General features: G+C 44.3%; 1 protein-coding gene across 5 annotated transcripts in view; it reads right to left on the bottom strand.

The window, feature by feature from the left end:
- LOC134529529 (E3 ubiquitin-protein ligase Rnf220-like) overlaps window positions 1-22,928 on the bottom strand; it is a 435,620-nt gene that overhangs the window by 25,665 nt on the left and 387,027 nt on the right. The window lies entirely within an intron of this gene.

Below are 22,928 nucleotides of genomic sequence, written 5' to 3'. Positions count from 1 at the left end.
CGCTCTCTAAGACGACGAGTGAGCGAGAGGGCGCTCTCTAAGACGAAGAGTGAGCGAGAGGGCGCTCTCTAAGACGAAGAGTGAGCGAGAGAACGCTCTCTAAGACGAAGAGTGAGCGAGAGAACGCTCTCTAAGACGAAGAATGAGCGAGAGGGCACTCTCCAAGGCGACGAGTGAGCGAGAGGGCACTCTCCAAGGCGACGAGTGAGCGAGAGGGCGCTCTCTAAGACGACGAGTGAGCGAGAGGGCGCTCTCTAAGACGAAGAGTGAGCGAGAGGGCGCTCTCTAAGACGAAGAGTGAGCGAGAGGGCGCTCTCTAAGACGAAGAATGAGCGAGAGGGCACTCTCCAAGGCGACGAGTGAGCGAGAAGGCGCTCTCTAAGACGACGAGTGAGCGAGAGGGCGCACTCTAAGACGACGAGTGAGCGAGAGGGCGCTCTCTAAGACGAAGAGTGAGCGAGAGGGCGCTCTCCAAGGCGACGAGTGAGCGAGAGGGCGCTCTCCAAGGCGACGAGTGAGCGAGAGGGCGCTCTCCAAGGCGACGAGTGAGCGAGAGGGCGCTCTCCAAGGCGACGAGTGAGCGAGAGGGCGCTCTCCAAGGCGACGAGTGAGCGAGAGGGCGCTCTCTAAGACGACGAGTGAGCGAGAGGGCGCTCTCTAAGACGAAGAGTGAGCGAGAGGGCGCTCTCTAAGACGAAGAGTGAGCGAGAGGGCGCTCTCTAAGACGACGAGTGAGCGAGAGGGCGCTCTCTAAGACGACGAGTGAGCGAGAGGGCGCTCTCTAAGACGAAGAGTGAGCGAGAGGGCGCTCTCCAAGGCGACGAGTGAGCGAGAGAACGCTCTCTAAGGCGACGAGTGAGCGAGAGAACCTCTCTAAGGCGACGAGTGAGCGAGAGAACGCTCTCTAAGGCGACGAGTGAGCGAGAGAACCTCTCTAAGGCGACGAGTGAGCGAGAGAACGCTCTCTAAGGCGACGAGTGAGCGAGAGAACCTCTCTAAGGCGACGAGTGAGCGAGAGAACCTCTCTAAGGCGACGAGTGAGCGAGAGAACGCTCTCTAAGGCGACGAGTGAGCGAGAGAACCTCTCTAAGGCGACGAGTGAGCGAGAGAACGCTCTCTAAGGCGACGAGTGAGCGAGAGAACGCTCTCTAAGGCGACGAGTGAGCGAGAGAACGCTCTCTAAGGCGACGAGTGAGCGAGAGAACGCTCTCTAAGGCGACGAGTGAGCGAGAGGGTGCTCTCCAAGACGACGAGTGAGCGAGAGAACGCTCTCTAAGGCGACGAGTGAGCGAGAGGGCGCTCTCCAAGGCGACGAGTGAGCGAGAGGGCGCTCTCCAAGGCGACGAGTGAGCGAGAGGGCGCTCTCTAAGGCGACGAGTGAGCGAGAGAACGCTCTCTAAGGCGACGAGTGAGCGAGAGAACGCTCTCTAAGGCGACGAGTGAGCAAGAGAACGCTCTGTAAGGTGACGAGTGAGCGAGAGAACGCTCTCTAAGGCGACGAGTGAGCGAGAGAACCTCTCTAAGGCGACGAGTGAGCGAGAGAACGCTCTCTAAGGCGACGAGTGAGCGAGAGAACGCTCTCTAAGGCGACGAGTGAGCGAGAGAACGCTCTCCAAGGCGACGAGTGAGCGAGAGGGCGCTCTCCAAGACGACGAGTGAGCGAGAGAACGCTCTCTAAGGCGACGAGTGAGCGAGAGGGCGCTCTCCAAGGCGACGAGTGAGCGAGAGGGCGCTCTCCAAGGCGACGAGTGAGCGAGAGGGCGCTCTCTAAGGCGACGAGTGAGCGAGAGAACGCTCTCTAAGGCGACGAGTGAGCGAGAGAACGCTCTCTAAGGCGACGAGTGAGCGAGAGAACGCTCTCTAAGGCGACGAGTGAGCGAGAGAACGCTCTCTAAGGCGACGAGTGAGCGAGAGAACCTCTCTAAGGCGACGAGTGAGCGAGAGAACGCTCTCTAAGGCGACGAGTGAGCGAGAGAACCTCTCTAAGGCGACGAGTGAGCGAGAGGGCGCTCTCCAAGGCCTCTAGTGAGCGAGAGAACGCTCTCCAAGGCGACGAGTGAGCGAGAGAACGCTCTCTAAGGCGACGAGTGAGCGAGAGAACGCTCTCTAAGGCGACGAGTGAGCGAGAGAACGCTCTCTAAGGCGACGAGTGAGCGAGAGGGCGCTCTCCAAGGCGACGAGTGAGCGAGAGGGCGCTCTCCAAGGCGACGAGTGAGCGAGAGGGCGCTCTCTAAGGCGACGAGTGAGCGAGAGAACGCTCTCTAAGGCGACGAGTGAGCGAGAGAACGCTCTCTAAGGCGACGAGTGAGCGAGAGGGCGCTCTCCAAGGCGACGAGTGAGCGAGAGGGCGCTCTCCAAGGCGACGAGTGAGCGAGAGAACGCTCTCTAAGGCGACGAGTGAGCGAGAGAACGCTCTCTAAGGCGACGAGTGAGCGAGAGGGCGCTCTCCAAGGCGACGAGTGAGCGAGAGGGCGCTCTCCAAGGCGACGAGTGAGCGAGAGAACGCTCTCTAAGGCGACGAGTGAGCGAGAGGGCGCTCTCCAAGGCGACGAGTGAGCGAGAGAACGCTCTCTAAGGCGACGAGTGAGCGAGAGAACGCTCTCTAAGGCGACGAGTGAGCGAGAGAACGCTCTCTAAGGCGACGAGTGAGCGAGAGAACGCTCTCTAAGGCGACGAGTGAGCGAAAGGGCGCTCTCCAAGGCGACGAGTGAGCGAGAGGGCGCTCTCCAAGGCGACGAGTGAGCGAGAGAACGCTCTCTAAGGCGACGAGTGAGCGAGAGAACGCTCTCTAAGGCGACGAGTGAGCGAGAGAACGCTCTCTAAGGCGACGAGTGAGCGAGAGGGCGCTCTCCAAGGCGACGAGTGAGCGAGAGGGCGCTCTCCAAGGCGACGAGTGAGCGAGAGAACGCTCTCCAAGGCGACGAGTGAGCGAGAGAACGCTCTCTAAGGCGACGAGTGAGCGAGAGAACGCTCTCTAAGGCGACGAGTGAGCGAGAGGGCGCTCTCCAAGGCGACGAGTGAGCGAGAGAACGCTCTCTAAGGCGACGAGTGAGCGAGAGAACCTCTCTAAGGCGACGAGTGAGCGAGAGAACGCTCTCTAAGGCGACGAGTGAGCGAGAGAACGCTCTCTAAGGCGACGAGTGAGCGAGAGAACGCTCTCTAAGGCGACCAGTGAGCGAGAGAACGCTCTCTAAGGCGACGAGTTAGCGAGAGAGCTTTCTCTCAGCAAATTTGACTCGGCAAGGTGGTTTCAACACTTTCAGGAACAAACGTTTGGGGAGAAAACCCATAACAGAACTAAAGAGAATTTTACATCATGCTTGACATCGGTTTGGTATGTCCGAGAATTCGCAATATACAGAACAATCGGAAATACCAAACCAGGCAGCTGTCCACAATTTTAAAACCAACATAAAATAAGAAATGCCTTAACGGGTTTTGAAGTGAATCTTCTTCGGGCGCGATGGGAGTAAAATTTTAAGGTTGAATTTTAATCTAACGTTTTTGTGTCAAAAAAATGAAAGGATTTATGACGCTCAAAAGGACGGAGAATAGGATCCGGACGGTGCAGAGAACTCGTTCCCTCGAGCGGGCTCCACGTGGCGGCGTGCGGCTCAGGTGTAACCCCGCCATGCTGCAGGGATAGGCGGGTCGCGGCGGTTAGGGACCCACCAGCGCCTGACGCCACCCCGACTGGCAACACAACGGGGTTTGAGCTTATTGTTATGCACCGTGCCACGGGAAATATTTACAAGAAGCTTGTGTTCTTTCAAGTACATATTATTTTAATTACTTGTGTAAGTCAGTATTGTTAAACAGTGTTATATGAGTATTGGTTTAGCTGTGTAACTAAATATTTTTTGCTGGTACAAAGCTTTTCATGTTTTAGTTCAGGGTAATTATTTGTCACGAATTATTATTTGATTAACTAAATCACACACCGTGTTATAATTATGAGCCCATGGGCGTGTAAATATGTAGTCCAACTAAGAATATGCTAGTTACAAAAATTTCAAACTAATACCGTGCGTGGAATTTTAATTGTTTTTATCTTAACTTTGTGGCAAAATGGTTATAATGTAAAGAATTACCGTGAGGTAGGCCCGTGTCGTATAGTTATCACGTCGCGGAGCGGCGGACATATTGTCATTGTTCGTTCATTCGACGGCAGAACATTACCAGTGCCTATGAACGCATTGCAGTATGTCTATGTACCATATTGGCATAATCTGCTGCACTGTAAAAATAAAATTCAAAACAACTAATATTCTTGGAGCGATAAGGAATGAACAAAACGTGGCAAATACTTTGCATATACGTTATTAGTAGGCGAGTAAATGACCAAGAAATACAAGTTCATGACTCATGCACATTTTATGTAAACACTATCAGCGAGTCCACAACTTATAGATTGCGACTCGATATCCTTGATTTCTTTCAAAATAACTTTTAGTTAGTCGGACGGAACTGGATTTTAACATCACAAGCATTAGTTTTATAAAATACAGTAACTTAAATTAGGACATAACTCACGGCATATACTTTTCAAAAGTGTTGCATGTGCGAGTGCCTTCTGCAATGCCTAAACCTAGATGCGAAGTGCGTTTCGCGACGAGTGTTTGGTCATCGAGAATTCGCGCGACGGAGTGGCAAGCTTGCCGCAGACGGCCACCTGGCCACCTGGCCACCTGGCCACCTATCCTCCCACCTCCTTGCCGACAGGTTCATTATGGGTGTGCGGGCGATCGGCCGTCATCGCGAGTCTGGGACGACGTCTCTGATTGGCCGATTCTGTGTAAAAACCGACAATTTCCAAGTGCAAAAACAAGTTGGCCTCGCGACACCGTGATATTCAGCAATGCTACCGCGACAAAGGATGCAGGACGGGTCTTGTGGCCTCAGTTGTAACAAACACTCGCACTATGAAGATTAGTGCAGATACACCTCGTCTGACTGGAATAAGCCTCACTGAGCTTAGTTATCACTTATTTCGACATACCTGCAACCTTTAAAACAGGCTCAACAACAGTTCTGCTTTAACTAGCATGGAGAAGTTTTGCCCTTACATCATGGTTCAAATGTTCTGGAAGACAGCAGAATATTATGAAAGAAAAAAATATAAGATTGCTCCAGGAGAATCCAATCAAAGAAGAAGATACGGAATACAGACAGCGCTAGAAGACAAGATAGATTTAAACATACATAACATATTGAGGAGAAAAAGACAGTAAGTAGATTTAACAAAAGTAACTGAATAAATTCTTAGAAGAAATTACGGCCAAAGACGTAAAAAGCTAACGTTATTTCCAATGTGCTAGGAAATAAAATAAATATCATTATAGATGAAGACATATTCTAGTTTACGATTCTTATATTTATAGGAAAAATAATTTTTAATTTAACTATATATATTATATATATACATATATATCGGGTATTGCACTTTAGCAAGAGCTGAGAAGAAACAAAACGGAGAGATATAATTAAAGTTATGCAAAAACATAATATTAACATACAAGGGACTAAAAGATAATTAAAGAAGATACAATTAATAATGTCAACTCTAACCCCCTGTATTCCGTAAATTGGGATTGTGTCTAGGAGAGGAAAATTGAAGATTTAATACCTAAAATTAGGTTGAAGACATATCTCTTCCAAAGTTTCCCTAAATCACTCGCAGGCAAATGCTAGGATGATTTTTACTATAGGCTATGACCGAGTCGGGGACGCCGCGGTAAGCCGAAAATCACTAGACCGAAATGCACTAAGACTGAAAGCACTAGATCACAAACAGGCACTAGACCAAAAACAGGCACTAGGATACAAACAGGTATTAGACCGAGATTCACTAGACCGAAAGGCACTAGACCAGAAATAGGTACTAGAACACAAATAGGTACTATACCACAAATAGACACTAGACTAAAAACAGGTAGTAGACCGAAATGCACTAGATCGATAGCACTAGACCACAAACAGGTACTAGACCACAAACCGGCACTAGATCACAAACCGGGACTAGATCACAAACCGGGACTAGATCACAAACAGACACTAGATCACAAACAAGCACTAGACCACAAACAGACACTAGATCACAAACAGACAATAGACCACAAACAAGCACTAGACCACAAACAGGCACTAGACCACAAACAGGCACTAGACCGAACGAAATACACCAGAACGAAAGGCACTAGACTGAAAGGAACTAGACCGATCAGCTACTAGGCCGGAAGTCGTTATTTAATGAATGCTACACTAAATATAAAAAGGTTTTTACGAAGGCTAAATACAAACGGTTAATACAAAACTGTATACCACATGAATTCAGTACTTGCTAAGAATAACATAAAAATTTGCCTTTATGTTCATAAAAACCATTAATCAAGGCTTGCTTAAGAGAAAAAAAACTTTTATAAACAATTAAATATGCTCATAAAATAAATTTATTAATATCATTTGCAAAAAAAAAAACACACAAAATATTGGAAGCAAAATAATTTAGGGTACCACTCCCTTAAGCAGTTGTAAATTCCCCCCCCCCCTTTTTTTCCCTCAATTAAAAAAAAAAAACTAGGAGCGCAAACTGCTAAATTGTCCGGTCTAAGATGCTTGCTTATTTTGCTGCTCAGTAGTTGGCTAAACCACAGAACATTTGTCCGCCTAGTTGGCAACACTACGTCGCCAGTTGGTCGCAACGTAAACACAAGCACGTCATGTTCTATGTTCTGGGAACAGTTGGTGCCTCCTCGAAAACAGACTGCTTGTTTGTTTGGTGGACAGGTTCGATCCGCGTCGGGTGCGCGGTTTAATGTTATTTCGGTTGGATGAGCCATCTGCAGTACATCTCGCGCTAGTCTGGAGCCAAACAGCTCCGACTAGAGAGTGACATGGACTGACACGCGCTCCCTGGCTAGGCTACAAAACATGGCTTGGCGACCGAACTAGCTTTTTATAAGCATTTCAGTTATTGGCTCATGCTCATGTGCTCTAGAAGGAAAGGGAAGAGAAAAAGGAAGGGGAAAAAAGGAAAGAAAAATGAAAAAAGGAAAGAAAAAAGAAAAAGGAAGAGAAATAGAAATAAAAGGAAGAGAAGAAAGAGGAAAAGAAAGGGAGGAATGGAAAAGAATGAGAAAAAGGAAGAGGAAAAAGAAGAGACAAACGAGGAAGAATAGGAGGAGGATAAGTGCAGTGTAGTGTAGTTTAGTGAAGCGTAGCATAGTTTAGAGTAGTGAAACAAACGTCGGGCACAGAGAATTGTTAGGCGTGTGCAAACAGCATATATGTATATATAGTCTAATGGTATAGTAGACCAATTGTAGCCAAATGTATGATGTAACTGAAGAATGCCATGTATAGCCCCTTCTGTATACACAATGAGGACAAGTTACAAGCGTATGTGTGTGCATGCACCTAAAGTAAGCTTAAATGATAGTTACGTGTGATCTGCAGGATTTCTGGTTAGGAATATCAGCCAACAATGCTTATTAACTTGCTGTGAGGTACAATGTTGTAATGAAAACAAGGGAAGATAGAAAAACATGATGCCCAGTTTCTGTAGACCTCATAGGTATAACATGTTGGATACAATTCATTTTGTAATATGGCAGCATTTAGAACCTAAAAGAAGGTGTAAGCGCATATAATATTGTTACGAACGCGAGAGACCAGACCACGATGCCAGGTTCACAGCTGGCTGGCACCCTGCACGGCCACTGGAGTCACCCAACGCACCGTACACTGACGTATGGCATGCCACGCATGCCTGGCCGTATTACAAGGGTCATCACTACCCCCTCCCCCCACTCTCCCCAACGCTCCCGCGCATTGTCCTGCTTCGGCTCTGTTATATATCGCTGAGCAGCCTTGGAAATTCCGCGGGCCGCCGCGCGGAGTAGCGAGAATAAACACCGCCTCTCACGATGATTCGGGCGTCGGGTCACCCGGGATGACGCGACTCGTCACACCCGCTCTTGTCGGTTTGAGAAGGGCACCCCTGAGGTATTTAAGCAGCGACGCCAGCCTCCTAGAGAGTTAGGCGACGGAGTTCCGCAGTACACAACTTCGATAAATTGTATTAACCATGACAACTGTTGAAATGCATATTACTACTAAATGTCTCTAAAATACAATCATAAAAATTAGTTGCGAATGGGCAACATGCACAGTTTCCCTCATGGCTGTTTTCAGACAACTGTTGTAGCCACTACATACCCACGAAGGTATAGGCTACAATTGTGTCGCCAAAACGCGCTCTCGCACCAGATCCACAAGTGACGTCATAACTCATACGTGAATTCGCCCATCGCCTTAGTTCGCGTTGGCTGTGATCGTGTCTATTAAATAAAGCAGTCTCAAAGATACGCGTGCCAAAACCAAGAAATTCCATGAAGAGGTTTTGTACCAAACTGCACACATACATCTGGCAAAACAACGGCTGAAACATTTTCTAAACAAATCCAATTATAGCTATAAACGTACGACGTTGTTTAAAGCATCGCGCACAACTGAAGACATTAACCGAACTTTGTTATTCGTAACTGCGAAGATCATTCTTATGTAGGTCGAAATATTAAACCTTGGTTTTTCATCGTTTTATGTGCGCATAAGGAATTTTTTTTTAAGCCTTAACTTCAATGTGATAAACTTGTGTGATTTGACTTAGAACTTTCCCCACATTTAACAATTCCTTATTATGTTTCATTAAGATTTTTACACTAAATTTAAGGCTTACGTAACACAATAGCCAATCCAGGATTTCTTCCAAGCACCACCAACAACTGCCGACAAGCGATTTATTATGATTCCTTACGAGAAAATGGGACGAAAAACATACCTGCACTTTTTCATTTGAGTTACACAAAACTTTTAAAGGAATATCATAAACTACTTGGAGCTTAGCAAACAATTCAGCGAGTAATGTTTCTTAAAACCGAGATAGTACACACGTGAAAACATGGCTGACCACGTCATCCCCTCAGCGATACCTTGGCGGCGGTTAACAGTACAATTTTTATCGATTTTTAGCGAAAAGCTATTGACCAGTACACAGACATACAAAAACCAACCGACATATTGTCGGGACTCTTAGAGGTTGTCTTCGCAAAATGCAAGCATAGTGTCGGAATTAAAGTTTATTTGCCTAAAATGTTCGCTACACGACGTGCTAGCAAAGTAAGTAAGAACATCAAAGAAACCACTTCCATGTATGAAGGTGTTTGGAATGTTCACAACAAGCACCCCTGCGCTGATGAAAATCCACAATACCCAATTTTCCAAGTGAGCTGGTAAAATTAAACATGAATGCGGTGTTGGTGATTTTCGCTTCCACCGCACTTAATACCACAAAGACTGGGAGACACTTCTCCCCGAGACTGCCCGCATTATTGGGCTAGCGTATCTCGAGCGCGAAAACCAAGGAGCGTGGAGGAAGTTTCAAGCCTTGTGCACCTGTTTTGTTGTCAACAGGCGCATTTATTAATGTTTACGTCCAAGCCACAAGTGCTATACAAACACAAAGTTAATTTATAAAGATTATAATAAATGTTTTAAATCAGTTTATGTCCTTAGAGTGTATTTAATGAATCAATAACACTTTACAATATGTTCATCTTTTCCTTTTAAGTCGAAACAATTGAAAAGGCTCCGGCATACTTGTGCATAGCTTTTGTGTTTATCTTTACATGTTGTGAAGATGAATCCTACAGCTCAGGGCCTATAACCCAACCCTCTACTTGACGATCCGTTGTGCCTGGTGGTGGCACGCGCACCCTTCTACACGCCCGTCTGACTACTGCCACGTACCGTGTGACTACTGCCACGTGTCCGTCTGACTACTGCCACGTGTCCGTGTGACTACTGCCACGTGTCCGTGTGACTACTGCCACGTGTCCGTGTGACTACTGCCACGTGTCCGTGTGACTACTGCCACGTGTCCGTGTGACTACTGCCACGTGTCCGTGTGACTACTGCCACGTGTCCGTGTGACTACTGCCACGTGTCCGTGTGACTACTGCCACGTGTCCGTGTGACTACTGCCACGTGTCCGTGTGACTACTGCCACGTGTCCGTGTGACTACTACCACGTGTCCGTCTGACTACTGCCACGTGTCCGTGTGACTACTGCCACGTGTCCTTGTGACTACTGCCACGTGTCCTTGTGACTACTGTCACGTGTCCGTCTGACTACTGCCACGTGTCCGTGTGACTACTGCCACGTGTCCGTGTGACTACTGCCACGTGTCCGTGTGACTACTGCCACGTGTCCGTGTGACTACTGCCACGTGTCCGTGTGACTACTGCCACGTGTCCGTGTGACTACTGCCACGTGTCCGTGTGACTACTGCCACGTGTCCGTGTGACTACTGCCACGTGTCCGTGTGACTACTGCCACGTGTCCGTGTGACTACTGCCACGTGTCCGTGTGACTACTGCCACGTGTCCCTGTGACTACTGCCACGTGTCCGTGTGACTACTGCCACGTGTCCGTGTGACTACTGCCACGTGTCCGTGTGACTACTGCCACGTGTCCTTGTGACTACTGCCACGTGTCCTTGTGACTACTGCCACGTGTCCGTGTGACTACTGCCACGTGTCCGTCTGACTACTGCCACGTGTCCGTGTGACTACTGCCACGTGTCCGTGTGACTACTGCCACGTGTCCGTGTGACTACTGCCACGTGTCCGTGTGACTACTGCCACGTGTCCTTGTGACTACTGCCACGTGTCCGTGTGATTACTGCCACGTGTCCGTGTGACTACTGCCACGTGTCCGTGTGACTACTGCCACGTGTCCGTGTGACTACTGCCACGTGTCCGTGTGACTACTGCCACGTGTCCGTCTGACTACTGCCACGTGTCCGTGTGACTACTGCCACGTGTCCGTGTGACTACTGCCACGTGTCCGTGTGACTACTGCCACGTGTCCGTGTGACTACTGCCACGTGTCCGTGTGACTACTGCCACGTGTCCGTGTGACTACTGCCACGTGTCCGTGTGATTACTGCCACGTGTCCTTGTGACTACTGCCACGTGTCCGTGTGACTACTGCCACGTGTCCGTGTGACTACTGCCACGTGTCCGTGTGACTACTGCCACGTGTCCGTGTGACTACTGCCACGTGTCCGTGTGATTACTGCCACGTGTCCTTGTGACTACTGCCACGTGTCCGTGTGACTACTGCCACGTGTCCGTCTGACTACTGCCACGTGTCCGTGTGACTACTGCCACGTGTCCGTGTGACTACTGCCACGTGTCCGTGTGACTACTGCCACGTGTCCTTGTGACTACTGCCACGTGTCCGTGTGATTACTGCCACGTGTCCTTGTGACTACTGCCACGTGTCCGTGTGACTACTGCCACGTGTCCGTGTGACTACTGCCACGTGTCCGTGTGACTACTGCCACGTGTCCGTGTGACTACTGCCACGTGTCCGTGTGACTACTGCCACGTGTCCGTGTGACTACTGCCACGTGTCCGTGTGACTACTGCCACGTGTCCGTGTGACTACTGCCACGTGTCCGTGTGATTACTGCCACGTGTCCTTGTGACTACTGCCACGTGTCCGTGTGACTACTGCCACGTGTCCGTCTGACTACTGCCACGTGTCCTTGTGACTACTGCCACGTGTCCGTGTGACTACTGCCACGTGTCCTTGTGACTACTGCCACGTGTCCGTGTGACTACTGCCACGTGTCCGTGTGACTACTGCCACGTGTCCGTGTGACTACTGCCACGTGTCCGTGTGACTACTGCCACGTGTCCGTGTGACTACTGCCACGTGTCCGTGTGACTACTGCCACGTGTCCGTGTGACTACTGCCACGTGTCCGTGTGACTACTGCCACGTGTCCGTGTGACTACTGCCACGTGTCCGTGTGACTACTGCCACGTGTCCGTGTGACTACTGCCACGTGTCCGTGTGACTACTGCCACGTGTCCGTGTGACTACTGGCACGTGTCCGTGTGATTACTGCCACGTGTCCTTGTGACTACTGCCACGTGTCCGTGTGACTACTGCCATGTGACTACTGCCATGTGACTACTGCCATGTGACTACTGCCATGTGCTGTGTGACTACTGCCACGTGTCCGTGTGACTACTGCCACGTGTCCGTGTGACTACTGCCATGTGACTACTAACATGTGCCATGTGACTACTGCCATGTGCTGTGTGACTACTGCCACGTGTCCGTGTGATTACTGCCACGTGTCCGTGTGATTACTGCCACGTGTCCGTGTGACTACTGCCATGTGACTACTGCCATGTGCCATGTGACTACTGCCATGTGCTGTGTGACTACTGCCACGTGTCTGTGTGATTACTGCCACGTGTCCGTGTGATTACTGCCACGTGTCCGTGTGACTACTGCCATGTGCCATGTGACTACTGCCATGTGCTGTGTGACTACTGCCACGTGTCCGTGTGACTACTGCCACGTGTCCGTGTGATTACTGCCACGTGTCCGTGTGACTACTGCCATGTGACTACTAACATGTGCCATGTGACTACTGCCACGTGTCCGTGTGACTACTGCCATGTGCTGTGTGACTACTGCCACGTGCCCGTGTGACTAATGCCACGTGCCCGTGTGACCCCGGCCTTAGAAGAAGTCCAATACGCCGGCGCGTCCGAGCAATCTGCTTACAGACGTGGGCGAGTGCTACACACACACACCTGGTGCTCCCTGGATCAGCCGTTGTGTCAGATATGAATCATACCATGTTTGAGTTACATGAATCCCGCAGTGTATGCGTTGCTGGTTGACTCACAGGATAATCACGCGCGCACAACTCACGAGCGATGCCTGTCGTGTACACAACAAGCGCCAGTATCGCGACCATGCTATGTCAGCATTCACGCTCGTGGTCGAAACATCACAACAGCTCTTGTCAGTTACGACAGCAGTGTAGGCCATTTTTCAGTGGTTTGAAATTTCCCAATTATTCCATTCAACATAGGTGGAGCTGTATGTTAAATATTTGTAGCACTATCTGTGTCTATCGTCAGCAAACCAATCACAGCCACCCGGAGCGGAATCTATCAACGTCCCGAAAGGCAGGTCAAACAGGGCCACGGCTTCTCTTGCGGACGGCCGCCAATCACAGGGCAACCATCGTTAGCGCGGACATATGCCTTATTGCGGTCCAATGAGCGGTCAGATTATTTCGCGGAAATTACACGCCCCTACCCATAGGCTTACTTTTCTTCCTTCTTTGTGCACGACCCCCATTATGTATCCCGTATACTGCGCCAAGCAATTAAAATTTAGCTCTGTCACTTCGTTCGCATTCTGCGGAAACAGTTAACCTGTGAGAGTTACCACAAAAACGTACCCATTTCAAATGTTGTCGTGCTGGCCAACAGTACTCCATTAAAAATCGATAACAGCTCAGTGTTATACATTTCTTGCGAGGAAATGGTGGCCACACCCGCGATTAAAGAAAAAGGATGATGTGGCCAATCATGACTTCACAGGTGTAAGACATCTGTTATAAGAAATATTATTCGCCCATTTGTTCCTCAACTTCAAAACGTTTCTGATATCTCCTTAAAAATATGTTGCAAAATTTTATTTTGAAGGGCGCGAATGAACTAATTTTAGGGAAAACGGAGGCAGATAAGTCGTGTTATTTCCTCGCAAGGAATCACTGCAGGGCGCTGTCTGTGTTCGGAAATACTCTTAAGAAAAAAAGGGGGTTGTCTGTTAAGTCGGTTTACGGACGATAATTTTACGTGATAACGTCATAAAAAACATTGATGAAAAATTGCATACTTTTATGAATTGAATTTAATTATTATCACTGAATTATCATTATTTTGTTTAGTACAAAGAAGGAGTTAATTGAAAATTACAATTTTTTTCATTGAATACTAAATAAAAGAGGTTGACTTTTTATACGATCGTTTATATGAGATAATAATATTTTAGTCAAAATTGTAACATAACCTATTATTACTGCACTCGCCGACCAATGCTACTTTTTTTTAATAATCAAAGAACAAACATATGTTATATCGCTAATCAAAATCTTAAAATGCAAGAATTAATTACCTTTTTTGCCACAATTGTTGTTGTAATATTAACTTTTCACTTCACTTTATAAACAGTTGACAAAATAGTTCACGTGTAGGTTGTGTGCTGCCGCTGTCTCTCTTCTACTCGGACGCATCGGCCGATGGAGTGGAAGAGAGATAGATGCGTCACAAGCCGAACGCTTAGGCCGATCGTGCCTCTCTATCGCTTGTTCCACGCTCTCGCTTGCACGCTCGGCTCAGGCGAAATGAGTCATGCTTTTTCGTGCGTGCAGCCGGCGTTCATCGATTTATAAGACGTTATCACGTCAAAAAAACTATTTTGGTGCTAAGAACTATATAAGCAAATCGTCAGTTAAGTAAACGCATCTCAACTATTTCTTATTTCATGGGAACTTCTGACACTGCACAAAATCATGCAAAAAATCCCTACAAAAGATGTAAAAATTCTTAAAACGATTTTGCAAACTTTGCATTTCCATTTAAGAAAAGCTACACAGACAGCATCACACAAAGTTTTTGCTTAGAGTTTTTATTCCTGGCTGCTCGGGCCGGCCTTGGATACCTCAATAATGTTTGTCGTGAACTAGGTTGGCAGGCAGTGCTTAAGAAGCACACGGGTAGAACAAACGGGATAGCAACTAGTGCAAGTACGAAAAGTCTCGCTACAATCCTCGTGTGGGCAGTTGAGAAAATACTTGGGAGAGTAGTAAAGCTATAGAGCATCCCACTCTTAGATTGCAGTGTGGAAGTAAATGGGCGCATTCTCTCTCTCTCTCTCTAACACACGCCGATTGCCGTTAGCGCTGTCCTTGTTTCTTCGTGCGTTGTTGTCAAATATCAAACGAAATTAAAATTTTAATTTTTGGACCAAGGTTTTTTTTCATATTGTATAGCATCGAAATACGCATCAGTCAGTGCTTATTTTGAATACTTAACAATATTTTAAGTGTCCGAAAAAATTAAAAAACATAACTTATTCACTGCGAACTGTTTTGAAGTATTCCGAGATGTTTCACATCATAAAAAAATAACCTACATGTGTATTTCATTCAGATTTTTTTATTAATAAATTAATGCCTTAGGACGCCACCGAACAAATGTTAAGACAAAAACTAAACAGGTTTCACTTAAATAATTTTTTTAATATATTGAAATGCATTTTCTCACAAACTGACACATCAAAAAGTTGATCAGCGGAAAACCTTTTGTCTATTAAAGATAGATGGGGGACTAAAGCGTGAAAAATGTTCACAATGAATTGAATTAGTTTTTCAAAGCAGCTCCATCTCAATTGCTTCTACAGTTTCCGTGGAAATAGCTGTTAAAGATGTGTCTTATCAGTACAAGAGCGCGCTGCAATAGAGGTTTCTCTCACAAGCTGCGTAAGAGGAAACAGGGTCGTGTGTTTAGATAAGTAAGGTTCTGTCCTGCAAGCAATTTCAAATACATGGCTTCCTTTGTCAACCATGTATTTTCTTAGACACGCATTTCTGAAAACCAGCCTGCCAGTTAGTATCGAGTCTCGCGACGAAGCAACGCGTTGTGTCCGGTGACTCGTTACAGTTATAATTTTGACAAACAAATTATATATTAACATACGTGATTTTATTTTCTACATTTATTTTTATTACGTACATATAAAATATGGAAGTTAGAACACCGAAAAGAAATTATATCAGTAGGCTACGCGGGAGGGAGCGCAAGATTGTGTTGAATGTATTTGAGTATTTTTCAAAAAATATGAGTGTGTGAAATGCAATTAAGGAAGCTTACCATTCTTCTGGTCAGCTCTGTGCTACTCTTATGGAAGGGGTATCAACATTGGTCAGCGGTAGCGATAGTGATTAAAAGGTATGTGATGTTACTAATTTCTTAATCAAGTTAACGTTACATTTATCGTATAAATTCCTATGAATGAAATGTGAGTGAACAGATTCTTGTTGTAAGTTAAAGTTAAAAAAATTCCTTATCGGCACAGCATAAAGGCGCACGAAGATTTTTATGATTATATTTCTTTACATTGGAACAAAAAGGGATTTTTATATCCTTAAACCCATTTTTTTTCTCTTCCCCTTGCAGTAATAGTTGTTACAAAATATATTTTAATCGAATCTTGAACATAAAATGTAAAATGTATCAAATAAATACGAAGGAATTTAATAGCGATGATGGTACAAAATTTTGAATTATTTTTCTATCCTTCTCAACACCAAGCATCTTATCAAACATTGTTTTTGACAAAGTTTTGGAAAATAATTATGATATTTACAAACAATTTAAACAGATTTGATAAGGTGTCTACTAAGGCAGTTACGTTTTTTTTGTCCGGTGAAAATATTTTTCGAACCCATGCAGTTATGGCTGGTCGTATCAAAAATTAATTTAGAAAAAATTTTTTTGGCATTAGGTACTCCGAGTTATCATACGTTAAAACAGATGCGATGTTATTCATACTATGGGAGTTGTTGCGATTTTTCTGTTTTTCAAAAAATCTTCCCCATTTCGACCCAATTGTTCGGATTTTTTCCATAATTACTCGACCGAGAATTTCCATTACCGTATTTTATTTATCATTTTGGACATGACTTGTCCAAAAATACGGCATTTATAGGGCCCATGAAAATGTGATTATATATATATATATATATATATATATATATATGGGATTTTTAGAACATAAAAGAAAACTATAAGAAATTTTCGTCTACAATAGGTAGTTTTTATTTGAAATGTACATAAAAGTGGCATTATTACAAATTTATATGTGTAATAGTATAAAATATTATAAATTACGATATGTTTCTTAAAATGCTTCTTGTTCGATCCGAATTACAAAAACACACATCTCCTGAAATTCGTAATGTGTTAGAGATTTGGCAACAGTGCGCGCCATAAGCCGTGTACTGCAATCTAAGAGTGGGACGGGCTATAGTAGTTGGAAGAGTCGAGTGGGGTAGCACATGTGAATAGTAGCTTGCCCTCTCTCATTCCCCCACCCCTTCATTTTTTACTTCATGGCCCATAAGCCCGTTTACTTTACCAGTGTGAACTGGTGCAGTCTAGTAAAGGATTTCAAAAGTAAAGGCTAGCCTACAAATGATTTAGCACAGAAAATAGCACACGCACAGAAAATAGAAACGAAGTTTTTGAATTGCGCCACCTACACTCGAGCACAGCATACGCACGGGAAAATATCACAGGATCGACGCACAGAAAGTTGACTAACTTTTAATATTCTCTGTGCGTGTGCGCTGTGCGCTGCTCGCTGACCAATGAAAACTGGCTTACCACCGAGGTCATGCGCAATTGTAAATGTTAAATGCGTACATAATTTGACTAGACTTGTACATTATTGCTTTGATATTAGGCGCGGGAAGTTAAATAGTAGTAGTAGTAGTATATATTGGCCCGTCCTGAAACTGGGTCCTGGGAGAGGAGCGAGGAGCCGGTCCGCCATCTTGGATTGTGACGTCACGGCAGCCATATTGGATGGTTGTGACCTTGACCTTTGACCTTGACCGTGACCCCGGCGGCCATTTTTGGTACGCCATCTTGGATCCGCCATTTTGGATGACGTAATTGTGTGTTCTCGAAAATTCCGGCGATGTGTTTTCCGCCATATTGGATGATGACGTCACCGTTGCAATTTCCGTTACGGTCGCCATCTTTAACTTTTTTATTTATTATCCGATTTTAATGAAAAAAAATTAAAAAATTAAAAAAAATATTAAATAATAAAATTTTAATAAATTACTTAAAAAAAACATAAATTAACGACACGGAGCTCGGAGTCCTCGGTTCGAACCTGGTGAGGGGAAAAAAATAAAAATGGCGACCGATCCTTCCCCCGTGGTGGGTGCTAGCAGAATGACCCCCACCTATTATGTCAAAGTATATATATCTTCACCTAGTATGACGTCATGACCGCCATCTTGAAAATCCGTAATTTTTATGCTAGAAATTCGGAAATTTTTTTAAAAATTATAAAAAAATTCAAATAATAAAAATTTAATAAAAAATTTAAAAAAACTAGAAATGTTCCCCATAGTGGCTTAAATTCCCCATGGTCAAGCCGCTCTAAGCCGCATGCTGTGGGGAGCTTCGATCGTGACCTTGGCGGCCATATTGGATTCTAGATCATTGCTCATTTTGTTATGGTCGCCATCTTTAACTTTTTTATTTATTATCCGATTTTAATGAAATTTATTTTTTTTAATTTATAAAAAATTAACTTATTAGAAAACGGATTGATTATATCGATTCCTGTCCTTGGTTCGAAACCGGTGAGGGCAAAAAGAAAAAGAAACATCAGATCCTTCCTCCACGGAAGCTACCTAAAGACTAACTTACCATCAGTAACAAGGTATATATCGTAAACCGATATGACGTCATGTCCACCATCTTGGCTTCATCCACTGGAGACTATCATCTTGTTTTCGTCTGCTAGAGTGTGCAGGCGACATGTTAGAATAATTTTCTGTTCACCATACCTTTAATCTCGACTGTTGGCATTGAACTTTGACTGTGACCTTGAACTTTGACCTTGAAATTTGACCTTGACCTTGTCCTTGTCGACCATCATGGATCCGACATTTTATGTTCAGTACATGCTACCAGGAGCTACCACCTGCTAGTGCTCATTGCCACCATCTTGTTTTCGTCTGCTGGTGGCCACCATCTTGTGTGTACTAGTCTTACCATCATTACCAACATTACCTTCATGCTAGTTTTATTCTAACCCGCTAGAGTACGTAATCATTTATTATTACTGAGGTGCCCGACATCTTAAAATTTGGATGTCATCTTGAAAATTCAAAATAACTAACGCACAAAATAGGGTATAATACCAAAATTCATTAAATAAATTTACCATCAATAAACTGATAAATTAGGTCGACTTAGGTCCTTGGTACGATCCTAGTTGATAAAAAATTAAATATAAGAACAATTTAACATAATAGTGACAGGTTCGAGAAATAAATCAACACAAGTTCTTTCACAAAATAAACTTTATTACATAATTTCTACTTTACTACAGGATCAATTGCGAAAGCCGGCAATCTTATAAACATTTAGGTCCACATAGGCGTGAAATGACTAATTCTTAGCTCCAATCTGCTTACACTAGAAAGAGTACAGCCAGAACCTTTACAGACATAGTCCTCCTCTTCTTGACAGAGTTTCTGGATACCGTTTTTAACAGTTTGCTTCACATCGTTAGAACTGTAAATTACTGCAGCCGATGTCTTGAATGCACACTTCTTCACTTCGTCATCGAATGGATACGGCTTTCCATATATACAGTCCAACCACAAGTTATATTTTAATGGACTGTTTGTTGCTACGTCATCAGTAAGCTGATTGATTATGTTCTGTCTGATATCGTCAAGAAAATTACAAATGTCTTTCGACTCACCTAACATATTTAGATAAAAGTAGTCTTTCAACGTTCCCCGAAATGCAGACTGCACCAAGTAGAACCCATTATCATTCACTTGTAATGCGCCGAACACAGTCTTATGTTTATTTTCATGTTCAGACGCCATACCAATCGGTTGCTGCACATCGGTTTTCTTGCTTGTACGCTTACGAGTCTCCAATATAAAGCGAGGAGTGGAAATTTCTACAGGTAGTTCTTCAGTAGACACACGGACTTCACCTTTACATTTTTTCACATGTCGTCGCAAACTGTCAATACGTGTAAACCAACCATGACACACATCGCAGCGAAACTTTATACGAGAAGGATTCTTTTTGCATTTACTCCGCTCATGTCTCCGTGCATCATGAGAAAATGCGAACGACATATCACAGTAGCTGCAAGGATACCGGGGTGATGAAGTCGATCCTTTCAGACCCGAACCAGATGATGTTGTTGCAGCAGTTGCGCCATCTCCAGGCATACTCTTATGCACATCGATGCATCGTTGTTGTATAGAAACCTTTACTTTCTGCCGCACAGCAGGACCTCTACATGTCTTCAGGTGTCTTTTCAACTTATCTTGCCTTGCAATTTGCTTACGACATTTGTTACAGCTAAACATTTTGCGAGGAGGATTCTTGACACATTCTCGCTTCTCGTGTCGTCGAGCATTGCTGTTGTTTGAGAAAATCTTGTCGCAGTAACAGCATCGATGTTCGTTAGTCGTTCTTGAATCACCAGCCATTGAAGTTTCCATCGAGGACGAAACGAAGTTCGTAGAGTTTTCCTGTGTAGCCAGCACCACCGGCATTAATGTCTCTCCTGCTGACGGTATCGCGACTGTTGAAGTCTCCTCTTGTGATGACGTCGTCGTTGCAGACGGGATCTGCACCTTCTCCGTCGTAGCTGACGTCAGGGTTCCCGTAGTCGATGGTACAACATCCATCAAGTTCGTCGTTTTAGATGGTAAAGATGCCATCGAGTTCACAAGAACAGGTAATTACGCGTCTTATGCACTAGAAGAATCAAACTAGGTGATCCTTACACTGGAGACGTCAGTAACAAACTGAGCAACCTGCTGTCTAGGACTCGCTTATATACATGTACCGGTTGAAATAATACGCTAGTCAAATCAAGAACCAATTACTATAATACTCGAGTCAAAACATCATTGAAAGAAGAAGCACACCAAAATAAGGTAACACTTTTGGAAGAAAATTCGACAAATTAAATGGACACGCAATGCACGCACTTGCAGCTTTCATCTCAAGGTATCATTTAAATTTCATTCAAGCGAAGTATCAAGCCAATGACACATCATATTTACATCCTATTGCTCATACGATCTTCAAAATTTCCCAGCATTATAAATCACATCAGTTATAGAAGGACTTATAGTTTATAACAAGCATCATTTCAGTCATTGTTCTTTAACAAAATCAAATTTAAAAATTCAAAATATACACGTTAATCAAAAAACCAGGTACGTAAATATTTTATATACTTTATGTACACAGTAGGCGTCAAGAGCTTGAAAGTACATATGTAAGAATGGTATTTAATAAAACTCATAGTAAATTGTATATGTATTCCCAACAATATTCATCAGATCAATAAAAAGTAGGTTTTATTCTATAAACCCCACATTTCTTAGTTCATGTTTCTTTGAGGACGTATAAATTATCATCATTTCGCGAACCAAGTAGAAGATTTAGCCTATTATACCATCATTTGGATTGACTCTCGATGAACAATTGGTCTGTCATGCTACGGCTCCCATCTTCTGTACATATATGTTATTAATAGTCTTAAAATCTCCGCGTTCGTTTCACTATCACAGACGCAAAGTCATCATCACCGTAGTGACCAGTTATAATACCAGGAGCTGCATCAATATCACACATTTTATGATATAGTTTCCTCATTTCAGTTGTCAGAGATTTACCACAATCTATGATCTTGTGAGCTTCACAATATTCTCTAATGTTTTCGAGACATGGTTAGCTCCATTCTCATTTTCTGTAAAAGCTAGTGTGAGCAGTTTTATTATTTATCACATCATCCAAACATTCCAAACTCAATTAAATTATTTAATTATATAGAACAAAAATCATCAAAGTTCCTTTCATTTAATCATAGGAACCACTTCATCCTTTCCACCTATAGTATAGCTTCTTGAACCCAAAAGTCTTTCATTATATAACATGCAGTGTTCCTCAAGAGATGTGGTATACTACCAGTTCTACATACAAATCCATCTTATCAATAATTTGTTTACACAATAGAAAAAAAAATCATCACGTTAATTTTACGTGTTTTACTAAATTATCACTTCGACTAAAATAATTGCCACACCTAGTAATTTCTACAAAGGACTCTTTACCCAAGATATTTTAACCATCATCTCTGAAAAAAACCATGTCCCATCTATATTACATAGTAAAAGAGGGTTAGTGGAGATAGTACACGCCACAAGTACCAGTCACCCATAGGGTAAGAACCATGTGGTCGATACCTATGTGGCCGGCAGGGCCACATTTTTACTTGTAATTTATTTTTGTTGCTGGTCTCTAGTTTTATATGGTTTTTTTTATTTCACATATTTTTACGCCTTTTTTAATTAATGTTAATTTATCTGTAAATTTATTTAATTATATTTGTTTCTGTTAATTAGTTATACGCCGTTTGGTAGCTATCGATTATGAGTTTAAGAACATCGATTGTGTTTCACGTAAATACCACTTGGCGAGCGCCCGGCGGTTGGCTGATGACGTCAGACATTCGGCTTGCCGGGAGTGAAAATCAGCTGGGCCGCGCGTGTGTGTGTGGCCAGCGACCGTCGAGGACAGAGCTATGTGACGGTGCGGACTGGTGTGCCGGACGGCAACGGGCGACGAAGAGTATTGGGCTGGAGGCTCCACGCTGGGTGACAGGGCAATGGATTGCCCTGTGATACAGAAGAAATCAAGGTAAAGAGAGGCCGCGATTTTGATTTTTACCCTCGTGGTGCTGCACTGGTTTTTGGCAAACCTAGTGAACTGTGTATTTTCCCATACTAAATTTTATTTGGACGGAACTTTTATTAGCCTGTTTGGTGAAGAGGCCCATTTGTTTCACACGTTGTTCCAGTGTGGGATTTTTTAAAAAGGTCGCCCGTTTGCCTGTAGTTGTAATGAAAGTATAAGTTTGGAAGAAATGAACATTTTGCAATTTGTTTTTTGAGACTTTGTCTTCGGAATTTGCATACTTAAAGTTGCATTTAGCTAATATAATCAGCTTGTGCAGTATTATAAAATGTATGCGATCGGTATTGGACTACATGCGCAGCCTGATGTTGGTTGGTGCGGCCATTCTACGTTTTTATGAAATCATTGGCAAGTTAATAAAGAAGTAAGACTTTGTTTGAAGTAGATGATAAATACTTCTGTGGTAACATAGTTATGTTACGTGAAGAGTTTTTGCTACAT

This window comes from Bacillus rossius, chromosome 2, assembly GCF_032445375.1.
Source record: "Bacillus rossius redtenbacheri isolate Brsri chromosome 2, Brsri_v3, whole genome shotgun sequence".
Lineage (NCBI taxonomy): Eukaryota > Metazoa > Arthropoda > Insecta > Phasmatodea > Bacillidae > Bacillus > Bacillus rossius.
The sequence above is the reverse complement of the archived record's forward strand: the minus strand, read 5'-3'. Positions and strand labels throughout refer to the sequence as shown.